Source organism: Vicugna pacos, chromosome 27, assembly GCF_048564905.1.
Source record: "Vicugna pacos chromosome 27, VicPac4, whole genome shotgun sequence".
Classification (NCBI taxonomy): Eukaryota; Metazoa; Chordata; class Mammalia; order Artiodactyla; family Camelidae; genus Vicugna; species Vicugna pacos.
Genome location: NC_133013.1, coordinates 6853671 through 6866713, shown reverse-complemented (window position 1 = coordinate 6866713; position 13043 = coordinate 6853671). Strand labels below are relative to the sequence as shown.

Below are 13043 nucleotides of genomic sequence, written 5' to 3'. Positions count from 1 at the left end.
ATCAAAATCCATGTATAAACTTCCTTTATTTTGTTGTTATAACAAAACTAGTTATTTTTCATATATATGTGTATGTGTACATATGTTTCTGTATCCGTATACATTTCTCTATATCACTATCATCTATCTCCACTCTTGTATTATTTAGATTAATCTTGATCATAGTACAACTTTTGACTTTTTTAGATTCTATTTGAAATAGCCTACATACATTCAGCAGTGAATTTGTTTAATCATTTATCTTATAATGTCTTCATCAGATTTTTTCAAATATTAAGACATTTTCATAAAATTCCATGGGGAGAGTTTTTTTTCTTTAATTGTTTGCATAGTTGAAATCATAATGAGATTTTCTAGTGTTTTACCATGGTTAGTTTTATACTAATTTGGTCCTTTCATTTCTTCAGAAATTATTTTTATTTGCCTTCCTTAATATTTTATGGAGATTGGTATATTTGTTTTCCACACCTTGAATTAATTTTTGAAATTCTGTTTTGCTAAATCTTTTTTCATGAACTTTGAGTCTTCATATATATTTCATTTTTGTTGTGGGATTGCTATAGTTCATCTATCAAGTTATTCTAATTCATACTGCTTCAGTATTTATATTTTAAGATTGGTAACCTTACACATTTTGCTGTTTTGTATTCATTCATGTTTCTGAGAAACATCAATTTTCATGAAAGTTTTTAAAGAATCAACTTTTAGATTTATTTATCATTTAAATTTTATTCATTTTTTATCTAAAATTCATGTTGTACATGCTTTGGATTACTTTCATGGTTTACAAAATTTTATATTGAGCAGGAGTTGTTTTATTTTTTGTTCAGTTTAGTTTTTAAAAATAATGAATATATGTTTGGATAAAAAATTCTTTGATTTCTTCTGAGTATAGCTTTTTTGTGCTTTAGGTGAATTGTTACGAAGTGTCTCTATCTCGTGGCATAGGTAATTGTAAGCTTTCAAAGATTAATTTGGATTCACTACATAATTTTTCATATATAGTATTAGTAAATATAGAATTTGGGCTGTGAAATCTCTCTCTTGGATAGAAAGAGGAACATATTAATGATCCCCATGTCCACATTTGTAGCTTATAAGTCAAGAAGAGACAGAAGAATTTCTAAGAGAAAATTGTTTTCCTTTTATGAGGGTGGCCACTTTTTTCTCTTAAATCCCATTTTGAAAGTCCTGATTTTATACTATTATGTCAGTCCCGTGTACTGTCACCACTTGGACCCTGACACTTCATCTCTCATCTCCATGTGGGCTTTTAAACCCAAGCCTCTAACTCATAATCCCAGAACTTGGCCCTCTCCAACCTCCATTTAGTGCTTTCCTGGAAATCCAAGGGTTATACATAGGTTTATTTTTCTTCATTTCTGATTGTTCTGTATCTCTGATACCTTGTGATTGCCGATATTTTAACCTTCTCTCTTAGCTATATTCCAAAGAGTATTTGTCAGATTTTACCCAGAATAGTTTTTTGTTTTTAATGAATTTTACTAGAATATTAGAAATGTTATTATTGTCTTTCTCAATTGTTCCTTGCATTATGACGTCATGCCTTCAATCACCCTACTCAGTACTTTATTATACAGTTTCAATTCTTACTTGAATTTAAAAAAAATTTTTTTGCAAATCTGCATACAGTAATCAGCAGTATCATGCTGCCAGTTTTATGGAGAACTAAAGAATGATCTTTATTAAACCATGAAATTTAATTATATGGGGTTGTATTTATGTATAAATAAATGATAGTAAATATTCTTTCACTTTGTTCACTGAGACAGATCTCCTTTAAGAATTTGAGTAAAAACCAAAGGAAATAAATTGAGTTGATTAAGGTGCAGTGTAAAGTAAATCTAAAGAGGAACAGAAAAACATAACAACTGAAATATAGATTATTAAAGATGGACAATTATAAGCTTCAGTAGAGAGGTTAGTAGCCATTAACCTTTTATTTTAACTTCATTTACTGACCGCTATTTTATTTGACTTCCTTAAGAATGATGCAGTGCTTCTGATTGAGTCATTGATGACTTTCTTCACTTGCTTATTTCTCGGTGTATAAATAAATGGATCTAACAGGTGAAATGGAAGAAATGAGTAGTGAGACCACTTTATTAATAGTCACTTCTTCCTTGGCTGTAGGAATTATGTGGATGAACATGTACGCACCACAAGTGATGGAAACCACAATCATGTGGGAAGACAGGTGGAAAAGGCCTTTTTTCTTTGCTGGGCACATGGAAGTCCTAAAATTGTCTTGATGATTTAAGCATAGGATAGAATTACACACATAAGAGTAAAATGAGGGTTGGCAAAGCACAGATTACAACAATTTGCTTGATGAACCATGTGTCTGAACATGATATTTGAGGAGGGGGAAATCATCACAGAGAAGGTGATCAATTTGACTCACAGAATTTCAGATTTAGCCCCAGACTAAGTGGGGAGGTTATGAGCAACATTCCAGCCAACCAAGAGCAAAAAACAAGTCTCTGGCAAACTCTACTGTTCATCCATGTAGCTACAAATGGCATTATTTTATTTTCTTCTATGGCTGAGTAGTATTCCACTGTATAAATATACAACAACTTATTTATACAGTCATTTGTCAATGGACATTTAGGTTGTTTCCATGTCTTGGATATTGTATATAGTGCTGCTGTGAACATTGGGGTGCATGTGTCTTTTGAATGAAGGTTCTGTCTGGATATATACCCAGCAGTGGGACTGCTGGATAATCTGGTAAGTCTATTTTTAGATTTTTGAGGAATCTCCGTACTATTTTCCATAATGGCTGTACCAAATTACATTCCCACCAGTGTAGGAGGATTCCCTTTTCTCCACAGACTCTCCACCATTTATCATTTGTGGACTTTTGAATGATGGCCATTTCTGATCGGTGTGAGGTGATACCTTATTGTAGTTTTGATTTGCATTTCTCTGATAATTAGCGATACTGAGCATGTTTTCATGTGCCTATTGGCCATTTGTATGTCTTAATTGGAGAGTTGCTTATTTAGGTCTTCTGCCCATTTTTGGATTGGGTTGAAAGTAGATGCAGAAAAAGCACTGAATAAAATTCAACACCCACTTATGATAAAAATCTAACCAAAGTGGGTATAGTGGGAACATATCTCAACATATAAAAAGCTATTTATGATGAACCTACAGCCAGCATAATATGTTCAATAGTGAAAACTTGAAAGACTTTGTGCTAAAATCTGGAACAAGGATGTTCACACTCACCACTTCCATTCAATATAGTATTGGAAGTCCTAGCCATAGCAATTAGACAAGAAAAAGAAATAAAAGGGATCCAAATTGGAAGAGAAGAGGTAAAATTGTCACTATATGTGGATAACATGATACTATATATAGAAAACCCTAAAGGCTCCAACAAAAACTTCTAGAGCTGATAAAAGAATTCAGCAAGGTAGCAGGATGCAAGATTAACATACAATTCAGTTGCATTTCTTTACACTAACAATAAACTACCAGAAAAGGAAAGTAAAGAAATAATCCCTTTTAAAATTGCATCCCCCAAATAACATACTTAGGAATAAATCTGGCAAAGCAAATGAAAGACTTATACGTAGAGAACTACAAAACATTGTAAGAAAATTAAAGATGACTTAAAGAAATGGAAGGACAAGCCATGCTCTTGGACTGGAAGAATTAATATTGTTAAAATGGCCATCTTACCCAAAGCAATCTACAGATTTAATGCAAACCCTATCATATCACCCAGGACATTTTTCACAAAACTGCAACAAACCATCCTAAAATTTATATGCAATCACAAAAGACCCAGAATTACCAAAGCATTATTGAAGAAGAAGACCAAAGCTGGAGGAATAACCCTCCCAGACTTCAGACAATACTACGGAGCTACAGTCATACATGGTATTAGTACAAAAACAGACATATGGATCAAGGGAACAGAATAGAGAGCCCAGAGGTAAACCGACAGACCTTTGGTCAACTAATTTTTGACAAAGGAAGCAAAAACATACGATGGAGTAAAGACACTGACTTCAGAAAATGGTATAGGGAAAATTCGACCGCTGCATGTAAATCAGTGAAGTTAAACTACCCCCTCACACCATACCCAAAAATACATTCAAAATGGCTTAACAACTTAAACATAAGATACTAGAAACCTCTTAGAAGAAAACATAGGCAAAACATTATCTGACATACACCTCAGCAGTGTTCCCCTAAGGCAGTCTACCCAAGCAACAGAAATAAAAGCACAAATAAACTAATGGGGCCTAACTGTACTTAGAAGCAGAGGCCACCCCCAGGTCACACTGTGGGAGAGATGGGAGCAAATGAATGGCTCCCAAGGGGCAGCCCCCCTCCTCCTGCAGCTGCTACTGCCACCACCTCCCAAGCCCCCTGAGCACACTGAACCCACTGTATTACCAAACTGGGTATAGAGGGAACACATCTCCAACAGAATCAAAGCAATTTGTGACAAACCTACAGCCAGCAGAATACTCCACCAAGAAAAGCCGGAAGCCTGTCTGCTAAAATTGGGAACAAGACAACGATGCCCATGCTCACCACTTCTACTCAACAGAGTACTGGAAGTCCTTGTAGAGCAATTGGACAAGAACAAGAAAGAAGTGGGATCCACATTGGAAAAGAAGAGCTAAAACTCTCTATATCTGGATGACATGATATTATACATAGAAAACCCTAAAGGGCTTCACAGGAAAAAAATTGACTAGAGCTGAGGAAAGAATTTGGCAAGGTAGCAGGACACAACAACAACGCACAGAAATCAGTGGCATTTCTTGGCACAAAAGTAATAATCCCTGTTAAAATGGCATCCAAAACAAGACAACACTTAGGAATACATTGGACCCAGGAAGTGATAGACTTCTACGCAGAGACCTACAAAACCCTGGTGACAGAAATTAAAGAGGACTTCAAGAAATGGAAAGACACCCCATATTCTTGCACTGGAAGAATTAATCATGTTCCAATGGCCACACTGCCCAAAGCAAGCTACAAATTTAATGTGATCCCTATCAAATTACCCAGGACATTTTTTACAGAACTACAACAAAGCATCCTAAAATTTACATGGAATCACAGAAGTCCCAGAATGACCAAAGCATTCCTGAAGAAAAAGAATGAAGCTGGAGAAATAAGCCTCCCAGACTTCACACAATACTACAGAGCTACAATCAAAACAGCACGGTATTGGTCCAAAAAGAGACACATGGGATCAGTGGAACAGGACACAAAGTCTGGAAATAAACACACACGTATGCTCAATTAATCGATGATAAAAGAGGCAAGAATATACAACGGAGGAAAGACAGTCTCTTCAATAAGTGGTGCTGGGAAAACTGGACAGCTACCTGTAAAAGACTGAAATTAGAACATTCTCTGACAGCACGTACAAAACTAAACTCAACATGGATGAGAGACCTCAACATAAGACCAGATACCGTAAAACTCCTAGAGGAAAACACAGGCACAACACTCGCGGGTGGACATTACAGCCATGTATTTTTTTGAACCAGCTCATGGAGTATTGGAAATAAAAGCAAAAATAAACAAATGGGATCCCATTAAACTCACAAGCTTTTGCACAACTAAGGATACCATCAACATAATGAAAAGACAACCTACACAATGGGAGAAAAATCTTTGCAAATGATGTGACTGACAGGAGACTAATTTCCAAAGCATACAACCAGCACATATGCCTTAATACCAAGGAAACAAGCATCCCCATCCAAAACTGAGCACAAGACCTAAACAAGCAATTCTCCAAGGAAGACACACAAATGGCCAACAGGCACAGGAAAAAAATGCTCAGCATCGCTACTTGTCAGAGACATGCAGATCAAAACTGCAATGAGGTATCACATTACACCAGCCAGAATGACCATCATTGAGAAGTGTGTGTGAGGGTGTGGAGAAAATGGAACCCTCTCACACTGTTGGTAGGAAAGTAGTTTGGTGTAGCCATTATCAAAAACAGTATGGAATTTCCTCAAAAAACTAAAAGTAGACTTACCCTGTGATCCAGGAATCCCACTTCTGGGTATATATTCAGAGGAAACAGCAATGTGAAAAGACACATGCACCCCAATATTCATAGCACCACTATATAGAACAGCCAAGACATGGAAGCAGCCTAAATGAAACAGATGACTGGATTAAGATGTGGTATATTTATATAATGGAATACTACTCTGCCATAAAAAGATAAAATAGTGCCATTTGCAGCAATATAGTTGGAACTACAGATCGTCATTCTCAGTGAAGTGAGCCAGAAAGAGAAAAATACCATATGACATCACTCATATGTGCAATCAAAAAAAAAAAAACAAGACACTATGAACTCATCTACAAAACAGAAACAGATTTGCAGACTTAGTGACTAATCATGATTACCAGGGAAAGGGGGTGGGAAGAGATAAATTTGGGAGTTTGAGATTTACAAATATTAGCCACTAGTTATAAAATAGATTTTAAAGAAAGTTTCTTCTGTATAACACAGAAACCTATGTTCAATATCTGGGAATAACTTATAATAGAAAAGTGGCTACAGCCACCAACTGAGGAAGCAAGGGATGAAAGGAGAGTAAGCCATGGAGCCCAGTCCTCCTAAAGTCCTTTCCCGCTGCTGACGCTGCCCCCTGACCACACTGTGCCCTGCTCCCAGGAGCAGGCTGACATGAAGACATGCTTCCTGTGAGCCTAGGGCAGCAGAGGCCGCCCCTAGGACAGGCCCCAGGGGATATGGGAGCAAGTCAACCCCCTCCCCGCCGCCGAGCTCTAACTGCACCGTGCCTGTCTCCCAGGAGCCAACTGACCTGGGAAAATGTGTCCCCTGAATCTGGGACACTGGCGGGGAGAGGGGTGCTGCCCCCTGGCAAACTAGTCGATTTGTCCCCATCTCCCCTTCAGCTTGGCCTGGGGGCAGTCTCTGCTGCCCCTGGCACGTCCCCAGGTGAGCCTGCGCTCGGGAGGCGGGCGCTGTGTGGTCGGTGACAGCAGAGGCAGTGGCAGGGTTTAGGGTTCTGCCCATGTCAGCCTGTGGATTTGCTTCAAACTCCCCCATGGCCTGTCCTAGGCTTGGCCTCTGCTTCCCCAAGTTCGTGGAGCTCAGGTTACAGGTCAGCCTGCTCCTGGAAGGTGGGCGCTGTGCTGTCAGGGAGTGGTAGCGGCAGCGATGGCGGGATTGGGGCTGCCTGGTGAGAGCGCGGGGGTTTGCTACCATTTCCCGCTGTCGCTGCCGCCGCCCCAGCACACTGACCGCACCGCGCCCGCCTCCCAGGAGCGGACCGACCTGTAACCTGGGTCCTGCAAACCTGGGGCTTTATTGGCCGCCCCCAGGCCAGGCTGTGGGGGAGATGGGACCAGACCCCTCTCCCAGCTGCCGCGGCGGATATCACCGCCTCCACCTCCCAGGTGCAGGCTGGCTGCGACACATGCACCGCAGCGCACATGGAGAAGCAGAGGCCACCCCAGTCCAGGCCGTGGTGGAATAGGGAACAAATCCAGGGGCTTGCACTGGGAAGCCCTCATCCCACCTCAGAAGACACTGGGGCCACTGCCGCACCACACTCGCCTTCCGGGAGCAGGCCATGGCCTGAGGGCCAGCCGGATGGTCCCCAACACCCCTCAGCCTGTCCCCACTTCATCGCGGGATACCCCCTCACTCAGAGTGCACCCTACCTGGAGCTTATACCCTCACCCCTTACTCTGCGGGTGGGGCGGGGAATTCTGGGCTCCACCATGGCGACTGCCACCAGTGGGAGATCAGGCCTAGTGTGCCACAGCAAAGCCAATGTCTGAGGCTACAGGGCACAGTGGTTACACATATTTAAGAAATCAAAATGATAATTAGTCCATTGGTGGCCTTATTATTGTTATTATTTTTTAGAGTCATATGGCATTTTTCTTTCTTTCCCGTCCACTTCCCTTAGAGTGACAATCTTCAGGTCCATCTGTATTGCTGCAGATGGCATTATTTTCTTCTTTTTGTATGGCTGAGTAGTGTTCCATTGTATATATATATACCACATCTTCTTATCCAGTGACCTGTTAATGGACATTTGGGTTGTTTCCATGTCTTGTCAATGGCAAATAGTGCTTCTATGAGCACTGGGGTGCATGTGTCTTTTTGAATTTTATTTCCCTCTGGATATATGCCCAGGAGTGGGATTGCTGGATCACATGGTAGGTCTATTTTCAGTTTCTGAAGGAACCTCCATACTGTCTTCCATCATGGCTGCATCAATCTGCACTCCCACCAGCAGTGTACGAGGGTTCCCTTTTCTTAACACCCTCTCCAGCATCTATCATTTGTAGACATCTCAATGGTGGTCATTCTGGCTGGTGTAAGGTGATATCTCATTGCAGTTTTGATCTGCATGTCTCTGACAACTAGCAATGCTGAGCATTTTTTCCTGTGCCTATTGGCCATTTGTAGGGCGGTAGGGTGGCAGGGTGGTAGGGTGGGCCCAGGGTGGGCCCACCCCTTCATTGGGGAATTGCTGGGTCATAGGCTGTGTTTTCCATAGTGGCATCCAGTTTATACTCAGATGAGCATGTGTGAGCTTCCCTTGCTCCACAGTCACCAAGCACCTGATGTCCCACTTTTCATTTTGTCTGTCTGCTGGCTTTGTGATGGATTCTGATGGAGGTTTTAATTTGCATTTCCTTGGTGGCCAAAGAGATGGGGCATCTTTTCATGCTAACTGGCTATTTGAAAGAATTTTCTAAAGTACTTATTTAAGTCATTTGCTGGTTTTTTGTTTTGTTTTGTTTTTTTGTGGTTTTTTGGTGTTTTTTTTTTTTTCTGTCTGTTGGCATGTCTATCTTAGGGATTTTTACAAGTTATTTTCCATATGCAAGCTTTCAGTTGGTTACACGTTTTGTAAATATTTTTTATTCTGTGGGTTGTGTTTCACTCTCCATCTTACTCTGTTTGGACTGCTATAACAAAAGCACCATAGACTGGGTGGCTTCGACAACAGACGGTGATCTCTCACAGTCCTAGAGGCTGGCAGTCTAAGACCAAGGGACGGGCAGAGTCCATGTCTGGTGAGGAGAGGCTGTTTCTGGGTCATAGTCTGCTGTGTCCTCTAAGGAGCTCTGGCGTTCCTGTTATAAGGGCACTAGTCCCATTCACAAGGGATCCATCCTCGTGACCCAGTCACAAATGTTCTTAATTGTAATGTGGTCCTGTGCATTAATCTTGTTTTATGGTTAATGCTGTTTGTGTCTTGATTAAGAAAAATCCCCCTAGCCTGAGGTCATGAAGATATTTTCCCGTTATTTTGTAAGAGCTTTATTTGCCTTTCACATTCAGGTCTATAATCATCAGAGTGATTTTTGTGTGTCTGTACGGATTAGGGTGTATTTAGGTTTTTTTCCGTGTAGACAGGTGGTTGTCTCAATGCTGGTTACTAAGAAAATAATTTTTTAACCACTATTATAGAGCCACATTTGATATGTATCAAGGGTCATATATAAAGAAGGGTCTATTTCTAGATTCCCTATTCTTTACTGTTGGTTATTTTTCTAGCTTTATGCCAAGAGCACTCTGTTTTAGTCACTATAACTATAAACATTCTCAGTACATGGTAAAGGAAGTCTGTTCATCTTATCTTTAAGAATATCTCGACTATTCCTGGGCCTTTTTAATATTATCATGTAAATTTTAGCAGAGTTTGCCACAAAAAAGTTTGTTGTTTCTTCTTTTTCTTTTTTTTTAATTAAAGTATATTTAATGTACAATATGGTGTAAGTCCCTGTTGGATTTTTGATTGGCATTTTATTAAGTCTATAGATCAGTTTGAATCTTTCAGTTCGTGAACATGGTATACTTCTCCATATATTTGGGTCTTTTTAATGTCTTTAGTCTTTCCCATTGACTTTTGTCTTCTTTCTTTTCAAGGTATTTTTTAATGCTATTTTTATTTTAAAATTTAATATTCTATCTGCTGGTATATTTTGAAATTCAATTTTGATTGGTTTTTTAAAAATTCATCTCCTTGTTTAATTCTTACTAATTCTCATGTTTTCTGATGTCTTTAAGGTATAGTCATATCACTGGCAATTAGTGACAGTTTGTTTCTTCCTAACCCTTGTAGCTTTCCCCTCCCCGTCCGCCTTTCCTTTACTGCACTGGCTAGGACCTCCAGTAAACTGTTACATGGTGATGGTGATTGCAAGTGTTTTTTTTAAAGGACTGAAAAAACCAAAATGGAACATGCAAACCCTAATCCAGAGAAAATCGAGCCAAATTCTGCATTGAGGTCTGTCTTAACTATGCAGCTCTGGGTTTGGGGTTTTCCTTCTTGGTTTTTGTTTGTTTGTTTGTTTGTTTTTTTACCATATATATTTCATTGTGTATTGCTAAAAGATAATGTTTCTTTTAAAGACTATTACATCTAAAAAATGAATAAATCCTTATAATCACATTTCCCCCAATTGTTTCATTAAAGGGGCTTAAAGGTTGGGCATTAGACGGTGTATATAGTTATACAGTTATAATGATACATTCATCTACTGTGCCTCCCTGATTCCCACACCTCAGAGAGATTGTGATTTATCCAGAATCCCACATCAAGTTGCGGTTAGAATTAAGGGTGCATTTGGAAGTGGAAATACCTTCCTTTCCTGAATTTTAAGCCCTTTTTTGTGCTGCCACTTTAGTGTTTTTGTTCATCGCAGGTTCCATCTTGAGCATCCCGCCCCCTCCTCCAGCTGTGCCTAGGAATTCTTGAATTTGTCTTCTTTCTTTAACTGTAATTCAAGTTCTCAGCCTGATAATATCTAATCCGTGTCAAAGTCCTTGAGCCCCACCTTCCAGTTTACCTTGTCCTTTTCTAAAGTGTCGTTTGAAAGCTCTTTATCCTGAGTAATAATTCTTTTACTCTAAGAGAAAGTGGCAGCCATGAACCACATAAGCATGAGAATTTGTCTGAAATTTTTTAAAAATTTTCAGATTGATTATTACAAAAGTAATCACTTATTTAAAAAGTAAATAAGTAATATATTTGTTTTAAAATTTTCAACAATGTGTAACTATATGAAGTAAAAACCGACTGTACCATGGTCCTGCCCACTTCTACCTCACTCCTTCCTCAGTGGTAACAATTGTTAAGTTTGCACATCTCATTCTAAACTTAACCTTAAATAGATACACCCAATATATTATATATACTTGTATACATACATAGTTTTTTGTTCTTTGAAGATACTCAAAAGGTTTTACTTATGCTACAGAGCTTTTATTTATGCAACAGTCAATGTATTTTACAGGAAAGGTATTCTTCCCCTTGCAGTTAGTGCTGGATAGCTGTCCTTTTCATTTTTCCTGTATGACTATGTTGTAAATCAGGAAAAACAGGTTAAGAGAGTGCCTACAAATACCAGGAAGACTTGTAGGTAGATTTCCACTTCATATAAAGGCATAAAAGGATGTAAGTAGTATGGAAACTAAACCATTTATAAATGCCATATAGCATGCATTTTTGAAAAGTTTTTGTTTGTTTGTTTGTTTTTTTAGTGGAAGTACTGGGGATTGAATCCAGGAATTTGTGCATGCTAAGCATGTGCTCTACCACTGAGCTATATCCACTCCCCCCTTAAAAGTCTTAAAATAGAACTTAACCTACCAAAGTACCAAAAAGGACCAAATTTACAATTAGTTTAGCAAAGTTAGCTTGTTTGAAAGTTAGCTTTTCTTGTTAAAAAAAATCATCTTCAAGAAAATTTGAGAAATACAGAAAACAGAAAAAAAAAACCTACGCATGGTCATATCATAAATGTTAATAGCCAGACTCAGGCAGATTATGGCAGTAAGTAGTCTGGATTTCTTTCTCAGAACCCTTTCCTCCAAATCCCAGGTGGGATTTTATAAGAAGGTCTCTCTGAGGCTCAAACTTATTGCAATATAAAAACTTTATTTAATCTAATTTTTAAAAGATCCCAAATAACTAAAATGTACTAGACAAACTGAATAGAATTTCTCTCTTCTCTTTATTGCCATGAGTCCTCTCTTTCCTTCTCTTGCTCCCAACTTTCATATAAACGCACTGAATTGGAGTAAACCTTAGGGTTGGCCCGTTTGGTATTTAGGAAAACAAATTTTACCAAGTCCTTTGGCATCGCTTCTAATGAATAGAACATTTTTGTTTTGTGGCCCTGCAGCAACATAGTATTTCAGAAGGAGAATCTCCTAGCCTAGAGGAATCCTCTGAGAGCCGGCCGTAACAATTTGAACTCAGCTTCAATGAGCATCCGCTTTTTTTTTTTCCCGCTCCTTTTGGAATGACAGTTTGAAACGTTAGAAAAAGTTCATTTCTGAATTTTATAAAATTTCTAGCAAAGAGACAACTGAAGTACCCCTCGAAACACATTTCACCAAAAACCTTTTTAATTTTTTTTTTTTTTGAGCATAACAAAATCTTTGTGAGGTAGGAAAAGCAAGAAGTTAGGAGAGAGGAAAGCCTCCCACCTAGGAAATCTCTCTTTGCGTATTTCCTAACTAGCTACGGTACTTGGCACGGTAAGTGCCTTTCTCCTCCAGCCTGGACGTGTTGCTGGCTCGCTCCTCCAAGGAAGGGAACGAGATGCTGCGGGGTTTAGTAACGGTTCACTTAAAATGGATCCGCAGCGCAAGTCTGCAGTAGCACATTCAGCTAATGAAGAACAGGCTTCTGCATCAAGTCTCTGGACGCCCCTGGTACCTTCTAGTTCTGTCGTTAGGGTTCACCTGACGTTACTATATAAAAATTAGCACACTGATCCTGTAAAGCCCGCCACCTCGCTAGCGTCGCTCCCATTCTTCCCCTGCTGCTGGGAGCGGGGGGCCTGCCCTGTGCCCGCGCCGCGCTCGCTGCAAGAAGGGGTGGCACTCCCAGCCTGTCGGTCCCCGGACTTAGTCACCGTCACACGTGTCGCAGGGCGGCGCGGTTGACGGGAGCCGCCTGTCGCCCGGGAACCGGCGCGCGCCGGTGACGTCACGGCGGAGGCTGCGCCGCGCGCCC

General features: G+C 39.7%; 1 pseudogene; it reads right to left on the bottom strand.

The window, feature by feature from the left end:
* Window positions 1–1971: 1971 nt before the first annotated feature.
* Window positions 1972–2525, bottom strand: LOC140689647 (olfactory receptor 6C2-like; annotated as a pseudogene).
* Window positions 2526–13043: the final 10518 nt, after the last annotated feature.